The 19,958-nt window shown below is 36.7% G+C and overlaps 1 pseudogene; it reads left to right on the forward strand.

Moving 5' to 3' along the window:
- Positions 1–383: 383 nt before the first annotated feature.
- The window catches only part of LOC119511351, a 65,686-nt pseudogene continuing 46,111 nt past the window's right edge, over positions 384–19,958 (forward strand).

The raw sequence follows: 19,958 nt of genomic DNA on the forward strand, positions 1-19,958 counted from the left end.
TAAGGTGACTTTATTCACTAATTTTGTGCTTCCAAACATTTCTCCCATTTGCCTTCCAGGTCAATAAGTCCAGAAAATGGCCAATTCCAACATGGTGACTGAATTTGTCCTCATGGGCTTTGATGAATGGTGGAAGCTAAGATTCCTATACTGAACGTTATTCCTACTGATGTAGTTGGCTACCTCAATAGGGAATCTTCTCATCACTATTGCCACCAAACTCAACCAGAAACTTCACACAACCATGTATTTTTAACTCTGGATTCTTCCCAATATGTTCTTATTTTCTATCACTGTCCTAAATGCCTGCATAAATTGGATGTGCAACTCAGATCTTCCTACTCCTTTATTGTGCCTCTGTAGAAATGTTATTTCTCACCATCATGGCCCAGGACCATTACGTGGCCATCTGCAAGACCCTCCACTACCCTGAGATCATGAACCACAAAATCTGCATCTGGATGATACTGGCTGCTCTTCTCTGTGGTCTTGTCTATGCAGGTGTGCACACTGGCAACACTTTCCTGTTGTCCTTAGTCCAATGCTGTTCATCAATGCTTCTGTGACATCCCTTCTCTGCTGAGGCTCTCTAGCTCTGACATCTTCAACAAGGAGCTCTTAATTCTTGTCTCTGCCATAGGGTTTGGTGTTGGCTGATTTAGCCTCATTATCATGTCTTATATTCATTTATTTTCTACTGTGCTCAAGTTTCCAACCACTTGGAGAGTGAGGAAAGGTGTTTTCCACCTGAGGCCCTCACATAATCATTGTATTTGTGTTCCTCAGCTGGGCCTTTTATGTGTATTTAATGCCATCTTCAATATCAGACTCATTTCTGGACATGATTTTCTCTGTTCTCTATTCCATACAAATGTTATTACTGGAATTCATATTTTGCATAATGGAAAATAGGAAACTGGAACACTTTCTTTTTCCAAATATTACTCATGCAAATCAATAAGATAGGACAATTTTAAATGATTTTTAAAATTTTGGAGTATAATTAATATACAAAAAATTTCACTCATTTAAATTTGATACATTTTGACATATGTTTACAGATGTAACCACCACCATAATCAACATATAGGAATTTTCATTGACTCTTCTTTTCAGTCTTCCCCTTTCCTTTTGGTAACCATTAACATGATTTCTACTTTAATAATTTGACTTTTTCCAGAATGTCATGTAAATGGAATCAAGCAGCATGTATCCTCTTGAGATTTACCCATGTTATTGCATAGATCAATACCTGAACAGATTTTGATCTGTGACAGTTTGTACATTCACCTTGTAATGAACACAAAGCTCTTCATAGTTTTGGTTTAAGTTTCAAATTTTTACAAATATTCAAATACAGTTCTTTGAAAATATGTTTTTCTTTTTTTGACAAAGTACTTAGGTGTGGGGCTGTTGGGACAGATATAGAATTACATGCCAGGATACTTGGAAGACTAGGCTTTGTCTATACTACAGACAACACTCTGCAGGATCATCTGATTCTGATTCCATGAAACTCATTTTCCAATACAGTAAATTCTAGATAACTGATGGCAATAAAAATAATTCTCATTTATGACCTGAAGAGTCAATTATGATGAGCCAATTTTAAGGAACTTATGTCAGCTTTCTGAAGACAATATATAGAAAACCCTTGTAGGAAAACTGACCTTACACTGTCTTACACGGTCATTACTTGTTAGTATGGATAGGTCACTTTCAGGAAGATCTAAGGTCTTGGGCTGTTTTGAGAACTTGAGAGAGTGGAATTGACCTAAATAATAGGAAAACTTAATGGACAGTTTCTTGAGTTTTAGAAGCATTTAAAGTCCAATTTGAGATTCCTTATAGAATTTCCACATAGGCAAATAAGGTGGCATCTATAGAAAATTATCATTCTTGCTGCACTATGTAAATGGTCAGCTAAATCAAAATGACATCAAATTTATTTTCTGATTGATCTTTCTTAGAGAATATTTTTCATCACATTGTCTAGACTTTAGAGAACATCCATCCAGTTAAGCATTTTTCCCTCTAGGTATGCTATGGTCTTAAATAACTCAATTGAAATATCTGGGATCCATTTTATGTTATCATACAATAATGAGACTATATTTAAAAACTATTGTCTTCTAAACATATAATATAAATATATATCATGTAAATATATATGATAAATGTTTAAATATAAAGGGAGATATTTACATACAATTTTATTTTCACTAATAAATGTGAAGCATTGGAAAATAATGACTGCAAAGAAATTCACACCTGTTGAACTTAGGTGAATATTATATATTATCCATTTTAAATTTTGGTTGGCAATTGGAGGATATTCATCATCAGGAATTAGTATGCATGACTACAGACTGAATTATGAAGTGTAAAGTGAGGGTACCTGTGTAGAGTAAATCTTTTGAGTTACAAACTGGGCAAAAATTGGAACTTAGATGCATCATAAATCACATTTCTCTGCTGACATGTGCATCCTCCTCCACAATTAAATAAGTTAGGGTTATTTGTTGGTTTGTTCATTTTAGTTTTTGTTTTTCTTTCTGTTTTTGTTTTTGTTTTTGTTTTTGCAGAGAACATGGTAGAATATTTCAATGCCAGGAGACATGAGGAAATTGAAGATGAAGATGATGAATGGAGTAAATTATAAAAAATAAAACAATGCCCTCTTCATGTCCTTTCTCTGCCATCTATCAACTATAGAGAATTTTTAGCTATATTTTTAATTAAATTCAGTTTTATTGAAATGCATTCACACACCATACAATCATCCATGATATACAATCCACTGTCCACAGTATGATAACATAGTCATGCGTTCATCACCACAATCTATCTCTGAACATTTTCCTTACATCAGAAAGAACCAGAACAAGAATAAAAAATAAAAATGAAAAAAGAGCACCCAAATCATCCCCCATCCCACCCCATTTGTCCTTTAGTTTTTATCCCCATTCCTCCACTCATCCATACACTAGATAAAGGGGGTGTGATCCAGAAGGTCTTCACAATCACACTGTCACCCCTTGTAATCTATGTTATTCTATAATTGTCTTTAGGAGTCCAGACTGCTGGGTTGGAGTTTGGCAGTTTCAGGTATTTACTTCTAGCTATTCCAGTACATTAAAGCCTAAGAGGTGTTATCTATATAGTGCATAAGAATGTCCACCAGAGTGACCTCTCGACTGCATTTGGAATCACTCAGCCACTGAAACTATTTCATCTCATTTTGCATCCCTCTTTTGGTCAAGAAGATACTCTCAGTCCCACGATGCCAGGTCCACATTCATCCCCCGGAGTCATACTCTGCATTGCCAGGGAGATTTACACCCCTGGGAGTAGGGTCCCACGTAGGGGGGAGGGCAGCGAGTTCACCTGTCCAGAAGGCTCATTTAGAGAGAGAGAGGGCCACATCTGAGCAACAAAGAGGTACTCAGGGGGAGACCCTTAGGCACCATTACATACAACTTTGGACTCTCCTTTGTGGTAATGAGCCTCATAAGGGCAAGTCCCATGCTCAAGGGCTCAGCACATCAAACCCCTCATGACAATATTAACACCAGTCCAGGTGAGGATGTCCAACACCTCCACACCTTCCCCTAGATCCTCGGGGCTGGGGAGGGGGAGGCTGTAAATATATTTTTTATTATCTGCCCAAATTACTCTAGGATGTGTCACTATTTCACTCCAGCCTATACTAACCTACTGTATCTCACTTCCTATTCAAAGTTCCATGCAATTGTGGTGTTTGAACAAATTGACTGTAGAGTTGTACTGTTTAGAAAATTTAGATCCTGTACCAAATAGATATCTATTCCCTTGGTCTCATATGAAAGTTGAAGTTTTAAAACACACTCAGTTTCAACCTTTACCCTTTGGCCTGGCTTGCCCTGGTCTTAACCAGACCTGCTTCATTCACATCACTAATTGAAGTCTGGGCTCTTTTTCAGCTTTTTTTTTTTTTTTTTTTTTTTTTTTGACAGTGGCTGTATGCACTAATACTGACATTCATATCTGCCGAGCTCTAGCTCTGAGTTTCAGGTGTCTCAGAGATATGCATTGTTCCAGAGACCAATCAGGTTATATGCTAGGGGATCAGCATCTCAAAGTTTAGAGATAGGCATTACAATTCAGAGATAGAGTTAACTGCTGTAAGAGCTTACAATCTAGGGACTATTACAATTATTGTGTCCACGTTAGGCTATGTTCTAAGATTCAATTCTGAGTTTACACATTGTAGTTAGTCCATATTGGTGAGGCATCATCCCTCTCACCATGTTTTCTCCAACACATTTACTCCTATATATATTTTTTCCTACAATTTTATAGAGTTATATTCACATACCATACATTTATCCACAGTGTACAATCAGTTGTTCATGGTATCATCATAAAGTTGTACATTTATCACCACAATCAGCATTTGAACATACTGATTACTACAAGAAAAATTGTTTTTTTGTTTTAGCAATAAGGAAAATTGATAAAAAGAAAAATAACATGTCATACAATACAATATACTACTAAGGACAGCAAATAACACCACTACCAAGAATCCCATATTACTCCCCTATATCCCCCTCTCATATACATTTAGCATTGGCATATTGCCTTTGTTACATTTAATGGAGGTATATTACAATGTGACTGTTGACCATAGACTCCAGTTTGCTTTGATTATGTTTTTTCCTGAATACCATCCCTTTTTCAAATTTCTACGTGGTTGACATTCATTTGCTTTCCCACATGCAAAAACAATTTTATATTTGTATATTTAGTAACAGTCATTGGCCACTCCAGTATTTGCCACGTTATACAGTCCCAGTCTTTAACATCTATCTTTACCTCTGGTGTCATACATTCTCCTATCCTACCTCTTTCAACTTTACTCACAGACATCTTTGTTCAGTGTACTTACAATACCGTGCTACCATCACGCAGTATTATGCTATGTATTTCTGGATCTATGCAATCAATCCTAAACATTCTGAAGTCCTTCAGCATCAAATGGCTGATCTCTGACCTCTTTCTATCCCTTGGTCACCTGTGTTGTCAGCTTTTAACTCCCAAAGTTTGTTCATTAATGTCTGTTCATATTAGTGAGACCATACAGAATCTGTCCTTTTGTTTCTGGCTAACTTCACTCAACATAATGTCCTCAAGGTTCATCCACATTATTACATAATCCATGTCTCTGTTCTGTCTTACAGCTGCATAATATTCTATCATGTGTATATACCACATTTTGTTTATCCACTCATCCTTTGATGGACATTTGGGCTGTTTCCATCTCTTGGCAATTGTGAATAATGCTGCAATAAACATCGGTTTACAAATGTCTGTTTGTGTCTTAAGTTTCAGTTCCTCTGAGTATATACCCAGCAATGGAATAGCTGGGTCATATGGCAAATCTATATTTAGCTTCCTGTGGAACCTCCATACTGTCTTCCAGAGTGGTTGCACCATTCTACATTACCACCAACAATGAATAAGTGTGCCTCTTTCTCCACATCCTCTCCAGCACTTGTCATTTTCGGTTTTTTGGATAATGGCCATTCTGGTAGGTGTGAGATGATATCTCATTGTGGTTTTGATTTGCATTTCCTTAATAGCCAGTGAAGTTGAGCATTTTTTCATATGCTTTTGAGCCATTTGTACTTCCTCTTCAGAAAAATGTCTGTTCATGTCTTTTGCCCATTTTTTAATTGGATTGTTTGTCTTTCTGTTATTGAGATGCAGGATTCTTTTATATATTCGGGATATTAAACCCTTATCTGATATGTGGTTTCCAAATATCATCTCCCATTGTGTAGGTTGCCTTTTGACTTTTCTGACAAAGTCCTTTGATGTACAAAAGTGTTTAATTTTGAGGAGATCCCATTTGTCTATTTGTTCTTTGGTTGCTCGTGCCTTGGGTGTGAGGTCTAAGAAACCACCTCCTTTCACAAGACCTTTAAGATATTGCCCTACATTTTCTTCTAAGAGTTTTATGGTCTTGGTGCTAATGTTTAGGTCTTTGATCCACTTTGAGTTAATTTCGGTATAAGGTGTGAGATGGACATCCCCTTTCATTCCTTTGGAAATGGATATCCAGTTCTCCAAACACCATTTATTGAACAGGCTGCTCTTTCCCAGTTGCTTCGGCTTCACTGCCTTATCAAAGATCAGTTGTCCGTACATGCGAGGGTCTACTTCTGAACACTCAATTCGATTCCATTGATCAGTGTATGTGTCCTTATGCCAGTACCATGCTGTTTTGAGCCCTGTAGCTTTGTAATATGCTTCAAGGTCAGGTAGTGTGAGACCTCCCACTTCATTCCTCTTTCTCAAGACATTTTTGGCTGTTCGGGGCACCTTACCCTTCCAAATAAATTTAGTTATTGGTTTTTCTATTTCTGTAAAGTAAGTTGTTGGGATTTGAATTGGTATTGCATTGAATCTGTAAATCAGTTTAGGTAAAATTGCCATCTTAACTATATTTAGTCTTCCAATCCATGAACATGGTATGTTCTTCCATTTTTTCAGGTCTTGTTCAATTTCTTTTAGCAGTTTCTTATAGTTTTCTATGTAAAGGTCTTTTGTGTCCTTGGTTAAGTTTATTCCTAAATACTCGATTCTTTTGGTTGCTATTGTAAATGGGATTTTTTTTCTTGATTTTCACCTCTTGTTGCACATCTCTTGTATATAGGAACACTACAGATTTTTGTGTGTTGATCTTGTAGCCTGCTACTTTGCTGTATTCATTGACTAGTTCTAGTAGCTTTGCTGTAGATTTTTCTGGATTTCCTACATATAGAATAATGTCATCTGCAAAAAGTGAAAGTTTTACTTCTTCCTCTCCAATTTGGATGCCTTTTATTTCTTTTTCTTGCCTAATTGCTCTAGCTAGAACTTCCAGCACAATGCTGAATAACAATGATGATAGTGCACATCCCTGTCTTGTTCCTGATCTTAGAGGAAAAGCTTTCAGTCTCTCCCCATTGAGTGTGATGTTAGCTGTGGGTTTTTCATATATTGCCTTTATCATATTGAAAAAGTTCCCTTCTATTCCTATCCTTTGAAGTGTTTTCATCAGGAAAGGATGCTGAATTTTGTCAAATGCCTTTTCTGCATCAATCGAGATGATCATGTGGTTCCTCTGCTTTGATTTATTGATGTGGTGTATTACATTAATTGATTTTCCTGTGTTGAACCAGCCTTGCATACCTGGAATAAATCCCACCTGGTTGTGGTGTATAATTCTTTTAATGTGCTGCTGGATTCGATTTGCAAGTATTTTGTTGAGGATTTTTGCATCTATATTCATTAAGGAAATTGGTCTATAATTTTCTTTTTTTGTAGTATCTTTGCCTGGTTTTCGTATTAGGGTGATGATGGCTTCACAGAAAGAGTTAGGTAGCTTTCCATCTTCTTCAATTTTTTTGAAGAGATTGAGCAGGATTGGTACTAATTTGTTCTTGAATGATTGGTAGAATTCACATGTGAAACCATCTGGTCCTGGGCTTTTCCTTTTTGGGAGCTTTTTGATGACTGACTCAATCTCTTTACTTGTGATTGATTTGTTGAGGCCATCTATTTCTTCTTGATTTAATTTTGGTTGTTTATGCTTTTCTAGGAAGTTGTCCATTTCATCTAAGTTGTATAGTTTATTAGCATATAGTTGCTCATAGTATCTTCTCATTATCTTCTTAATTTCTGCACGGTTGGTAGTTATATTTGCTTTCCCATTTCTGATTGCATTTATTTGCATCTGCTCTCTCTTTCTTTTTGTTAGCCTAGCCAGTGGTCCATCAATTTTATTGATTTTCTCATAGAACCAACTTCTGGTTTTGTTGATTCTCTCTATTGTTTTCCTCTTCTCAATTGCATTTATTTCTGCTCTAATCATTGTTATTTCTTCCCTTCTGCTTGCTTTGGGGTTAGTTTGCTGTTCTTTCTCTAATTCCTCCAGGTGAGCAGTTAACTCTTCAATTTTTGCTCTCTCTTCTCTTTTAATATAGGCATTTAGGGCAATAAATTTCCCTCTCAGCACCACCTTTGCTGCATCTGATAAGTTTTGAATAAGTTGTGTTTTCATTGTCATTTGCCTCAAGGTGTTTACTAATTTCTCTTGTAATTTCTTCCTTTACCCACTGGTTTTCTAAGAGGGTGTTGTTTAGCCACCATATGTTTGTGAATTTTATGACCTTCTGCCTTTTATTTATTTCCAACTTCATTCCATTGTGGTCTGAGAAAGTGTTTTGTATAATATCAATATGTTTAAATTTCTTGAGACTTGCTTTGTGACCCAACATTTGGTCTATCCTAGAGAATGTTCCATGAGGACTTGAGAAAAAAGTGTATCCTGCTGTTGTTGGATGTAGCGTTCTATAAATGTCTGTCAAGTCTAGTTCATTTATCATAGAATTCAACATCTCTGTTTCTTTAGTGATCCTCTGTCTAGATGTTCTATCCGTTGATGAGAGTGCTGTATTGAAGTCTCCAACTATTATTGTAGAGGTATCTATTTCTCATTTCAGTGATCGCAGTGTTTGCCTCATGAATTTGCGGCATTCTGGCTTGGTGCATAAATATTTATGACTGTTATGTTTTCTTGATGAATTGACCCCTTTATTAACATAGTGTCCTTCTTCGTCTCTTTTAATTGTTTCGCTTTTGAAGTCTAACTTGTCTGATATTAATATAGCTATGACCACTTTTTTCTGGTTGTTGTTTGCATGAAATATCTTTTTCCAACCTTTCACTTTCAGTCTATGTTTGTCCTTGTGTCTAAAGTGAGTTTCTTGAAGACAGCATATAGAGGGGTCCTGTTTTTTAATCCATTCTGCCAGTCTGTGTCTTTTTATTGGGGAGTTTAATCCATTTACATTTAGTGTTATTACTGTAAGGGCAGTACTTTCTACTACCATTTTGTTTTTTGGAATTAATATGTCATATCTTATTTTTTCCTCTCCTTTTACCTTTCCTGATAATCTTCATTTCTGCACTCTTCTCCAACTCTCTCTCTCCTGTCTTTTCCTATCAGCCTGTAGCACTCCCTTTAGTATTTCTTGTAGTGCCGGTCTCTTATTCACAAACTCTCTCAGTGTCTGTTTGTCTGAAAATGTTTTAATCTCTCCCTCATTTTTGAAGGAATGTTTTGCTGGATATAGAATTCTTGGTTGGCAGTTTTTCTCTTTCAGTATCTTAAATATATCATGCCACTGTCTTCTTGCCTCCATAGTTTCTGCAGAGAAATCTGTACATAGTCTTATTGACCTTCCCTTGTATGTGGTGGATTACTTTTCTCTTGCTGCTTTCAGAATCCTCTCTTTGTCTTTGACATTGGAAAATCTGACCAGTAAGTGTCTTGGAGTAGGTCTATTGGGATCTATTCTATGTGGGGTACGTTGTACTTCTTGAATCTCTAATTTTCTGTCTTTTATAAGAGTTGGGAAATTTTCAGTGAATATGTCTTCTATTACTCTTTCTGCCCCTTTTCCCCTCTCTTCTCCTTCTGGGATACCCATAATATGTACATTTGTTCATTTCATGTTGTCACTCAGCTCCCTAAGACCCTGCTCATATTTTTCCATTTTTTCACCATCTGTTCTTTTGTGTGTATGAATTCGAATGACCTGTCTTCCAGTTCACTGATCCTTTCTTCTGCCTGTTCAAATCTACTGTTCTGTCCGTCCATTGTGTTTTTCATCTCCTCCATTGTGGCCTTCATTCCCATGAGTTCTGCCATTTGTTTTTTTAAGTTTATGAATTCTTCTTTATGGTCAGCCAGTGTCTTCTTTATATCCTTCAGGTCTTTTGCTATATCTTCCTTCATTTCATCAAATTTATTTAGCATTAGTTGCCTCCACTCCTGTGTCTCAGCTGAGCTATTAGTTTGTTCCTTTGGCTGGTCCATGTTTTCATGTTTCTTGGCATGGCTTGTTATCTTAAGTTGTCTAGGCATCTGATTTTCTTGATTAGTTTATTTTGGAGCTTGTTTTCTGTCTTTTACCTAGTGGTTTTCTTGTTTGTTGGCTTTGTTCTCTGGCCTCTGTTATTCAGTTCAACTTATTCTAGACCTCTAACTTAGGTTCTATTTATTTGATAGGAATTTTTCCCCTCTTGTTTTTTCTGTTTCTTGCTCTGCCTCTATGTAACCTTTTTGTGAGTGGGTCTCCTCAGATATGGTCAACCCTTGTCAGATTTTCCCAGTCTAGTGAGGACCAGGTCTCATTGGGAGGGTATGGAGTTTTCCTGAGAATGAGACCCTCCTATGAGGCCTTTAGAATTGGTGCTTTTCCTCTCCTGTCCAGCAGGTGGCGCTGGCCAGCCCGCAGCTCCCCCAGCAGTGTAAGGAGGTATGTAGATTTTAGTTCTCCTGGTGACTCTGATCCTGTCGGGGGCGTGGCTGACTGAAGCCAGAATCTGAATTCCAGCCCCTGGGGTCTGAGTTCTCAGAAGGAGGACTACCAGTTGATCTGGACTTCCCTGCACTCTCCCAATCCTCAGAACTCCAGTTGTCTCTCAGGGGCACTATTCCCTTTTCCTCTCTCCTCTTTGGGGCCTCTCCAGGTAGATTCCTTGGTAAGCCTGAGTTGCCAATTAAAGACGGGGTGGAGGACTTCAGTAATGAATATGGAATTCAAAGGCACTGTGGGTACTCTGTCTCCCTCAAGCCCAGCCTAGTCCCTCAACTTGGGCTTTCCGATAGAAAATAACCACATATATTAGTTTTAGATTAAAAAAAAAAAAAAAAAAAAAAGAAAAGAAAAGAAAAAAGAAAAGAAAAGAAATCAAGAAAAAGAAAAAAAGGGAAAAAAAAAAAGAGTCTCTTTTAAAAGTCTTTCCCCAGCCTGGAAGTTTTGTCAGTGTCAGAATAGAGCATTTAAAGATATGCTTTGGGCTATTGTCTGATAATTACTCTCCAACTACTTCAGTTCCACCCCTGCTGGGGGCTATTGAAATGCAAAAAGATAAGGGATCAGTGAGAAGCCAGAAGGGACAAAATGTAGGGGGAAAAAATGGCTTTTTTGGAGTCTGGGAATGGGTGCCCGCTTTTACTTGCCCCCACTTCTCAGAGCCCAGCCCTTCTTTAGCACCCCAGCTCCCAAAGTTAGTTAATTAATTTGTTAATTAATTCTGCAGTTGAGGCTGGGTTGAGCCTCCCTTCTTGCCCTCAGCAGATTGCTGTTTTTTGTTTTTTTTTTCCCCCTTTCAGGGAGCCAGCAGCAAGACATTCTGTGAGGTCTGGGTGGGGAGGGGTGCCAGACCCCTGGTCCGGGGAACTTACAATGTTCGCTGCGATCTCAGCTTTTCCTCCAATTCCAAACTTGTGTCCAATGTATGACTGGTTACTGGAGTCCCCAAAAACACTGTTTCATATAGTTCTTGGGTAATTGCCAGCTGCTCTAGGGGAGAGATGAAGTTCTGCTCCTCACCACTCTGCCATCTTGCCCCACCTCCTTTAGCTATTTTAATAGCTTTAATTATTTTTTTCCTTTTTTTTCATTTTGGGGATTGAAAGAGTGAACTATCCTTATACATGATTCATTATCTCAGCATGTTTATGTGTAAAGATATAGCATTTATTTCAATAAAAAGTTACTATATTTGTGTGTGTTCTTTTTCACTTCAACTTTACTAATTGAAATACATATATTTGTATGACTGTGAGAGGAAACAGTCTCACAGCAAAGTACATTTTTACATTTAATGAAAGTTTGCTATTGATAATGCAATGTAGTCTTTCATTGGGGAAAGGTATTATAAGAAAGTCTTTTTTTCTTTGTGTATGACAGTAAAATCAAACTAAACTTACAAACATTTCCAAACTAAGTTTTATTTCCATATGAACACATGGTACATCCAGGTCTTAAGTCTCAGAAAAAAGATTCCTCTCTTTGAAAACAAAAATGTCCTTGCATGGTTAATCCCTGTCTGGAAAAATTATGTTATTTTGGTAGATTTCAATGTGTTTTTATATGCTATAGATGTATAAATCAATTGTCAAGTGCATAGCTTCTAAGTATTAAAAATCATTCAATTAATTTGTTTCTTAGAATATTAACTATAAATGGCATAAGTCAAGTACAAATATAAATAAGTAATTCTTTGAAATCATTTTTCCTATCCACATAGTTTGGAATCTGAAAGAGCTAAAAGATTTATATAGAAATTGGAGTTTAACAAAAGTTTTATCATTTTTCTACATTGTATCATTTAATTGATACTCACCCTGAAAAGTACTCTCCTGGAAATCTTCGAAATATGAGAACATTTAGCAAATGGCAAATGAAGGATGTGATATCAATTTCATCAATTCATAGTAGTATTTTTCAAGACATAAGTAATTCCAATGGAGCATTTTTTAAATCTGAGAACTTCCATTTTTAAAATATTTTTTTATTTCCTTATATTTATATTCAATGCAAATATCCCCTTTTAACTACTTTCATGTGTAGAATTCAGTGACATTGATTACATTCACAATATTGTGCTACCATAATCACTAGTACCTACAATTTCATCAGCCCTAACAAATTTTGTTTCCTTTATGATTACTCACCATTCCACCAAACACCCACTCCTGTTAAAACACCTTAACTCTTTTTCCTGTTTACAGTGTCACTCCTGTTAAATCATGGAAAATGGAAACCATGCATCAGATTTTATTCCTCTAGGACTCTTTGACAACACAAGTGCCTACCTCTTCCTAGGAGTTGTCTTCAACTGCCTGATAGGGATTGCCCTCATGATTCTCCTGATCCACAAGAACCACTGCCTGCACATGCCTATGTACTTTATAGTGAGCCAACTCTCCCTCATGGGCATGGTTCTGGTTATCACCATTGTGCCCAAAATGGCTGCTGGAAATACATTCATCTACACTGTTGGTTGTGGGTTACAGATCATCCTTTTGTTCATGCTGAATTGTAGAGAGTCCTTCCTTTTGGAAGCCATGTCTTATGGCTGCAATGTGACTTCATGTTACCTTCTATGATAACCCATCCTCATGAGCTGGCAATTATGCCTATATAGTATATTGAATTCTAGGAGCATCTGATTGATTTATGTAGTCTACTGCTACCCTAAGCTATCCATTTTGCAAATCATGTGAGTTTCATATTTTATTTTGTGAGCCACTCACACTGTTGCACTTGGCTTGTGCTGACACATCTGTCTTTGAGCATGCCATGTATATTGCTGTGTGTTAATGCTTCTGAATTGAATCTCTTTGATCCTGACTTCCTAAAGTCCCATCCTAGCTGCTGTTCTCCACATGCAAGGCATAGAAGACCCCAAGAAGTCTTTTGCCGCCTGTTTGTCACATTTGGCTCTGAAGGGACTCGTTTATAAAGCTGCTATTTTTATTTACATGAGACCCAAATCCTAAAGGCCAGCTAAACATGATACAATTGTGTCAGTTTTTTAATACTATCATTACCCTTGCTTCTAACCCCTTATCTACAGTCTGAGGAACACCAAGATCAAGGAGGGCTTATGGAAGTGTACGTGTCAGTATATTCCCTTAACTCATAAGTAAGATGCATTTGTCCCAAATTCCAAGGCTATCCAAAGTGACCCTGTGTGATTTCCCACAGTGAATGCAAAATGTTGTACATATTTATATCTACATATTATTCGTATAATTATCTAGTTTTTGAAATGTGTATGAATCTCCATAATTTTGTCTCATTTGCTAAAATGTCACCACTAAATCAAATTCTGCAAGAATTCATATCTCTAAATCACATCCACTTTGTAAAATGTTCAATATCACATATCCCAGTAAATAGTCCTTCAAAGAAATGGCTAAGTACTCAAGCAATTTTGAAGATTTATTACTGACCTTTTTATATGATGTATAGTTTACCCTCATTAAAATGCTAAAAGCAGAAGCTATACTGTTAACTAGTCTTGAGAAGTACATACTCTCATGTAAGTCACTTCTACTATCAAAAGACAAAATATTTATTCACCCAGAAATAATCCTCATGCTCTTTTCTAGTGAAACATCTAAGGTCATGTGCAGCCACTACTACTGTTATAATTCTTATCAACAGGCTTTGATCCAGGCTATTCTAAAATTTCATTGGAACAGAAACTTAAACTTGCATTTCTTGCTTCTTTCACTCAACTTTATCCCAGCATATTATATCCATAGTTTTGTTCACTTTTATTAGTTCATACTGGGGCATTCAATAAATATATTTATGTATTTTCATACATTATTTTGGACTGACATGTTAACCATTGTCAGTTTAGGGTTCTTATGACTAAATCTGCTATAACCTCCTTTTGGTGATTGTAAGTTCTTATTTCTCTTGGTAGAGGTATGAGCAATTTTCAATAAAATTTTCAAAAATTGTTGTACAATTTTACATCCATGCATGCAAGTTCTAATTTCTCAACAATGCCAGAAATAATGATGCCTGTCAACCTTGTTCATTTTAGGAATTACAGTTGCTGCAATAATATTTATAAATTAGGCTTGATTAAGTTTTATGATCTTTCAACTACTATACCATACCCTTCATATCCATTCCCACATGTATTACCCAGATTTTTGCTTGTAAAAATTGGAAAAATCATCCAGTTCATTTGATGTGTAGCACATCCCATAATGGGTTATAATTTGCAACTCATTCTTTGTAAACAGCTGGGGCTTAAGTCTCATTATAAGTTTAGGAGCAAAGATTGGTGGTGCAGGGTAGTTCTTGTAATGATTAAGCAGTGTCTTGCAAAGCAACTGCATCAGGGAAAACATAATACTTTTTTTTCAGGAAGAAGTAGGGTTAGCTTAGACAGGAGTTGAAGGATAGTTTCTACTGGCAAAGGAGATTCAACAGAATATAGAGATTCAATGCCACCTAACTGAACCCATCAGGATATGTCCAGATATTTTCCTTCAATATTTTAGGATCCCTTTAATTCTCAATCAATGCTCTTACTTTAAAAGCAAATAGCTGTAAGTTTTGGAATTCAGTTTTCTTTGAGTGAGCCCCTCATGGGTGAAGGTCTGAGTTTGTTTTCATAAACATCAACTCTGTGGCAAAAAGAGATAAATTTTCTTGCAGAACAGATATATAATTTTTCATGTCATTTCTGCAGAGTTTGCACTGGGAATCTGGAAACCTGAGATTATCCTTTTCTTCCCAAATATTCTCCTTCACCATATGAACCTCATTATACTTAGCCTTGAAAAATATTCTTAGGCATCAAATATGTGGTCACCTGGAATGCTGCCTTTTTAATGTTAATTTATTAAGACTATCAAATGGTGATATTTGCTTATCTCTATTGCCACATAGTTGCAAGCATGAACCATGTTTGTTTAAAAAATCAGATTTTTTTTAAAGTACTAAAACAAAATTAACATTTTGTAGTTTTGAAAACAATGAAAGCTATATCAATCCATGTTATGCCAAATAACTTTCAGTTAATAAGAGAATCATTCATAATGTATATTCAATAACAGCATATCATCTCTAATGAAAAAATGCACCAAAATTTTAAGGCTATCACTGAATGCTTAAACCAACCCTTTGGAGTTAAGGACTAAACTTTGGTCAAGAAGAAAAGAAAGATGGAGCCATTAAACTTTCATAGAGAAAATGAAACCCAGTGGCAAGAATGCAGAAAGTTAAACCCATGGATACATTCTTTTCTTAAAATCAAAAGATTACCTGTCAATAAAAACTTCAGACATTTGTATTACAACTCAAACCATCACATGTCTGTACCATCTACTAAATGGTGAACCAGTTATTAAAATTTCAAAGGAAAAAATCAATTTAATCATTTTCTATTTTAATTTAAGAAATATTCAGTAACAGATATTTAGAGCATTTGCTAGTTAATAATGGATGTGTGGCTTCTGGTGCTTTCCATCCAAATTAGGGGTAAAATATCCAATTAGCTTCATTTCAGTGGGATTTAATTGCAAAGTTTCATGAATTATCTACACAAAATCATTGTTTCTATTGTCCAATTCTCTCTGAAAGCACTAACAAATAGTGAAAACTCATGATGTTTTGTGATAACATGACAATGTAGATTTAGTTATAGATTTTAATTCACAAATATATATAAGCACCTTGTGTATGACAATTGTAGGAAAATAGTCTCAAAATTAAAGACAATACTGGGGACAGCACCCATTTACCCTGAATTTGCATCCCATTACAGAAATAATAAGCTTCTAATGCTTCATAGGTACTGAAAACAGTTCAGGATGTTCTTCAGAATGCATTGTCTCTACCAACTCTTTAAATTCTTTACTGTTTCTGGTTACCCAGAAGCAGTGTCCTGTAATCATAATGCTTACTTACATCCAGTCTTCTCTAGATCTTGGAATTTTCTGACCAGAGCCTGTTAGTTCATTCTTATGCTAGCAAGAAAACCCCTTCAACATCATTGGGACCAGCATAGATGACTTTTTTGCCATTCAGGGTGGTCATATGACCTCCAAGCCCGTTTTCCCAGTAGAAATAAGTATTATGAATGACTATTAAGGTTAGAGAACGAATTCCAGCTGCTCCAGAACAATTGTAGAAAGTTCATGCCTAAGATTCTTTTCATCTACAGCCATATTTAATCAATATCTAAACTAAATAGAACCAATATATAAATTAAGAATATTAAGGCATTAGCCAAGGCATAATGCATATTGTATATAGATAGAAACTGTGTGTGTGTGCATGTGTGTGTGTGAGCATACATACTATATAGGATTAAGAATATATTAAAACATTGGCTCAGACAACTGTGGGAACTGAAAGGTTTTATATCTATAGGACATGCTAGGAGACTGGAAAGTCAAACAAGATTTGATGTGGTTACCTTTCAGCAGTTTCATCTTTTCTGAAAAACTTGAGGTTTTGTTCTTAAGATCTTCAATTGATTGAGGTACACCCACATTAACAATATAATCTTTGCTTAAAGTCAACTGATTGCTGATGTTAATCACATCTACAAAATATTTTCACAGCAACATCTAGAGAAGTGTTTGACTGAACAACTACGTGATTTAGCCTATCCAAGCTAACATAATAAACTAACCACCACAAAGCCCTATGATAGGTAGAATGGAAATAGCAGATCTGCCACACCATCTGTTGAATGAGAAGTAAAAAAAATAAAAAAAAACAGCAGTTGTCACATTTGTAATGTTTATTAGGAAAGGCAAACTTACTGTCATCCCCAGGAGATCCAAGAATTTAATGCATAGCACCCTTGAGCACAGAACTAGCATCCTCGAGAAGTCCATAGGTAGCTGCCCATTTTGGACAAGAGCTAGAGAAAACAGATGCTTCTTTATAACAAGAGTCCAATATTTAAGTGGGGATGTAAGGTTTCCAATAATAATGGGCCATGCTGTGCAACATATGCATCATAGTCAAGGTGAATATAATTTCCAAAATGGGAAACCACATTTCAACCAATTTGAATAGGGCTAGTATTTCCTAGAAATCCTAGGGCAAGATATATGTGGTCAACCATCAAGAGTGCTGCTTGATTTACAGAACAAAAATCATAGACTAGGGGAATTATTAGCACATGAAAATATGAGTGTTATGTGGCTATTTGTGTTCCACTCCACTATCCCATTTGTATGAGCCAAGGAATGTGTGTGCTGATATTATAGGATCATGGATAATCGGCTCTATGAATCCCTGTGCCCACAATGCATATGCACTCCACAACCCTTATTGCCAGTCCAAGGACATAAATCATTTCTTTTGTGATGTCCCAGTCATGGTGACTTCATCATGCATGGACTCTTGGGTCTATAAATACAGCACTGCCCTCTTCCTCATGTTTTCTTTTTTTGGCATTGAATGTTCCTCTGGCTGGGTTCCCTTTGCTGTTCACTTCATGCAGTCAGTGGAAGGGAGGAAGAAGCCCTATTCAACATGTAGTACCCATCTCACAGTGGTGACTTTATACTACGCACACTGGCTTAAACCTATCAATGCCATAGATCCCTCCAGTCTCCAACGGGATGAGGTTCTGGCTGTTCTCTACACTATCTTCAACCACATGCTCAACCCTATCACCTACAGCATGAGAAGAGAAGAGAAGAGGTGCTAGGAGCCCTGAGAAGAGTGACTCACAGAATGTGTTCTATTGAGGGGTAGACAAATTTTCTCCAATAGTCTGCAAGGTACAGGTTCATGGCAGTTCAGAAACATATAAAAAGTAAGAAAAACACTATTCCATGATTAAAGACAGGGAAACATTATTATAAATAATTAAAAGTGAAATTCAAAGGTGGAACATCAGAAGATGGCAGAGTGGTGAGGTCTAGGTTGTAATTAATTCTCCAGGGCAGTTGATAGAAAGTCAGAACTGCATGGACCATACATGGCAGAGGAATTTGGGATTGGATAAACTTCATAAAACACTTGGAAATTTGTGGAACAGCTGAGATCAGTGAAATCTGTATGTTCTCATGGCCAGGGCCCCATGCCCCTCCCTGCCAGGCACAATACTGTGGGATGAGAGAGACCATCTATGCTGGGAACCAGGAGTGAGAATAAAAGCTGCAACCATAGATTGACTGAGAGCAGACACTGGAAAATCTGGGAGCAGTCAGCCCAGCAAAGAGTAGATAGGGCTAGCAAAACAGAAAAAAAAATAGAATACAAAGTAAAAACAGAGACTTTTTGGAGTCAGGTGAACATAATGTGGAGAAGGTCAGGGCTCAAACAGAATAAGACACATATGCAAATCCAGGGAGGGAGATCATTTGTCTGAAAAGACAGCTTCTCTGCTTTCTTGATAGCTCCTTATTCATCCTCAGCTCCTGGTCTTTTAGCATTTCAATAGGCCATTAGATCAGTAAAGACTGTAAATAGACCATCTAGGCCCTTTATTTTTTAATTTTTTTATCTTTTTCTAAAACAATTATTCTAGGAAGCCCACTACAGAAAGCCTCAAAGACTTGCAATTTGGGCCAAGGCAAGAGCATGGTTAAGATATCTCTGCCAGACAAAGTGGTGAGACTGGTTGTGGAGAAAATTCACTGAACACCATAACTTCCCAGCCCTTTTGAGAACTCAGAACCCAGAATTTGGAATTCATTATCTTCAGTCAGCCATGTCCTGGAATGGGTTAGGGTCACCTGGAGAACTAAAGGTCTCCTTATACTGCTGGAGGAACTGCAGGCTAGCAAGCACCACCTGCCAGACAGCATACAAGAAGCACAGAGCCTAAAGGCCTCAGAGGATGGTCTCATTTTGAAGTAAATGCCATACCCTCCTGCCAAGACCTGGGTCTCTCTGGACTAGAAAAATCTGACTGGGGCTGAAAATATCTGAGGGGATCACAAAGAGGCTACAAAGAGGCAGGGCAAGAAAGAAAAACAAGAGATGAAAACTATGATCAACTAAATAGAATCTAGGTTAAGCATTTAGAAAAAGCTGAACTAAACACCAAAGTTTAGAGAACAAAGTGAACCAAGAAGCAAATCCTAAGTAAAAGAGTGAAAACAAGCTCCAGAATAAACTAAACAAGAAAGTCAGATTCCCAGACAGCTTACAATAATGAGCCATAGTAGGAAACATGAAAATGTGAATGAGCCAAAGGAACAAACTAATAGTCCAAGTGAGATACAGGAGTTGAAGCAGATATTGCTAAATCAATTCAATGAGCTGAGATAAGAAAGAATTGGAGATGTTCAAAAAAATCTAAACCAATTCAAAAATCAAGTCAGTGAACTGAGGGAAGACATAACAAAAGAAATGAAGGATATAAAAAGGACACTGGATGACCATAAGGAAGAATTCATAAACTTGAAAAAACAAATGACAGAACTTATGAGAATGAGGGGCATAACGGAGGGGATGAAAAAGTCAATGGAGGGACACCACAGTAGATTTGAACAGGTAGAAGAAAGGATCAGTGAAATGGAAGACCAGATATCTGAATTCACAGATGGTGAAAAAAAAAAAAAAGGAAAA

Source organism: Choloepus didactylus, chromosome 16 (assembly GCF_015220235.1).
Source record: "Choloepus didactylus isolate mChoDid1 chromosome 16, mChoDid1.pri, whole genome shotgun sequence".
In the NCBI taxonomy this organism is placed as follows: Eukaryota; Metazoa; Chordata; class Mammalia; order Pilosa; family Megalonychidae; genus Choloepus; species Choloepus didactylus.